This window comes from Petromyzon marinus, unplaced genomic scaffold (genome assembly GCF_048934315.1).
Source record: "Petromyzon marinus isolate PM22_M1 ecotype Great Lakes invasive population unplaced genomic scaffold, UKy_Petmar_22M1.pri1.0 PM_G_Scaffold_6, whole genome shotgun sequence".
Classification (NCBI taxonomy): domain Eukaryota; kingdom Metazoa; phylum Chordata; class Hyperoartia; order Petromyzontiformes; family Petromyzontidae; genus Petromyzon; species Petromyzon marinus.
Window position 1 is genome coordinate 2,140,001 of NW_027423013.1, and position 2,500 is coordinate 2,142,500.

The following is a 2,500-nucleotide window of genomic DNA, read 5'->3' on the forward strand; positions in this document are numbered from 1 at the left end:
AGAAATGCATGTGCAGTCAAAAAAAAATTGATATTTTTCACGGATAGACCCCGTGAAACGCTAGAAATTGGCGGGGATGTGTCTCTTGTGGCTCACGGGGCTGTTCGGGTCGCACAGAAATCCCTGGGAATGGGAAAACGGGTCATTTTCGTGTTGCCACATTGCGTACGAACCGCATGAAACTTCCAGAGGCATTTGCAGCAGGAATGCATGTGCACTCAAAAACTTCTATATGTTTCACGGATAGACCCCGTGAAACGCTAGAAATTGGCGGGGATGTGTCTCTTGTGGCTCACGGGGCTGTTAGGGTGGCACAGAACTCCCTCGGAATGGGAAAAGGGGTCATTTTCGTGTTGCCACATTGCATAGGAACGCCATGAAACTTCCAGAGGCATTTGCAGCAGAAAGGCACGTGCACTCAAAAATTTTAATATTTTTCACGCATAGACCCCGTCAAACGCTAGAAGTTGGCGGGGATGTCTCTCTTGTGGCTCACGGGGCTGTTAGGGTCGCACAGAAATGCCTCGGAATGGGAAAACGGGTCATTTTTGTGTGGCCACATTGCATAGGAACGGCATGAAACTTCCAGAGGCATTTGCAGCAGGAATGCATGTGCACTCAAAAACGTCTATATTTTTCACGGATAGACCCCGTGAAACGCTATAAATTGGCGGGGATGTCTCTCTTGTGGCTCACGGGCGCTGTTAGTTAGGGTCGCACAGAAATCCCTCGGAATGGGAAAAGGGGTCATTTTCGTGTTGCCACATTGCGTACGAACGGCATGAAACTTCCAGAGGCATCTGCAGCAGAAATGCATGTGCACTCAAAAACGTCTATATTTTTCACGGATAGACCCCGTGAAACGCTAGAAATTGGCGGGGATGTGTCTCTTGTGGCTCACGGGGCTGTTAGGGTCGCACAGAAATCCCTCGGAATGGGAAAACGGGTCATTTTCGTGTTGCCACAATTGGCATACGAACGGCATGAAACTTCCAGAGGCATTTGCAGCAGAAATGCATGTGCACTCAAAAACGTGAATATTTTTTCACGGATAGACCCCGTCAAACGCTCGAATTTGGCGGGGATGTTTCTCTTGTGGGTCACGGGGCTGTTCGGCTCGCACAGAACTCCCTTGGTCCACCTGATTCGTGCATACAGGCAGCAACTAAAACTCTGTAAACCTGCTGTGAGGACATCTAAACAGTGGACCAGTGAGGCTGTGGAAGATTTGCGGGCGTGCTTAGACTGTACTGACTGGGATATGTTCACGACTGCTACCAATAGTCTGGATGAACTCACAGAGGCTGTGTACATCAGCTTCTGTGAGGACTGCTGTATCCCAACACGTACCAGGGTGAACTTTAACAACAACAAGCCCTGGTTCTCAGCAAAGCTCAAAAGGTTGAGGTTGGAGAAGGAGGAAGCGTTTAGGAGTGGGGATAGAAACAGATTCAAGGAGTCGAAGAACAGGTTTAGCAAAGCGGTGAGAGAGGCTAAACGACTGTACTCAGAGACACTAAAACACCAGTTCTCTACTAACGACGCTGCTTCTGTCTGCCAAAGGGCTCAGGCACATCACCAACTACAAACCCAGAGCGCCCCACACCACTAACGACTCCCGCCTAGCCAACGACCTGAACGAGTTCTACCGTAGATTTGAAAGACAATTGGACTGTCCTGAACCACCCCTTCCCACCCAAGAGGCCCCATCCCCCACCCATACTACAGAAACGACTCTCTCCTTTCAGGAGGGAGAAGTTAATGGGCTTTTCAAGAGGCAGAATCCACGCAAAGCAGCCGGGCCGGACTCTGTCTCTCCAGCCACCCTCAGGCACTGCGCTGACCAGCTGTCTCCGGTGTTCACCAACATCTTTAACACCTCCCTGGAGACATGCCATGTACCAGCCTGTCTCAAGTCCTCCACCATCATCGCTGTGCCCAAAAAGCTAAGGCCAACAGGACTAAATGATTACAGACCGGTCGCCCTTACATCTGTGGTAATGAAGTCTTTTGAGCGCCTGCTCCTGGCACACCTCAAAGCCATCACAGACCCTCTCCTGGACCCCCTTCAGTTTGCCTACAGAGCCAACAGGTCTGTGGACGACGCAGTTAACATGGCCCTCCACTTCACCCTACAGCATGTGGACGCCCCAGCATCCTACGCCAGGATCCTGTTTGTGGACTTCAGCTCTGCCTTCAACACCATCATCCCTGCCCTGCTTCAGGACAAGCTCTTCCAGCTGAACGTGCCCTACTCCACCTGCAGGTGGATCACAGACTTCCTCTCTGACAGGAAGCAGTGCGTTAAGCCGGGAACAGAAGTCTCTGACTCCAGGTCCATCAGCACGGGAACTCCTCAGGGCTGCGTCCTTTGCCCACTGCTCTTCTCCCTGTATACCAACAGCTGCGCCTCCAATCATCTGTCCGTCAAACTCTTGAAGTTTGTCGGACGACACCACCCTCATTGGGCTGATCTCTGGTGGGGATGAGTCTGACTATA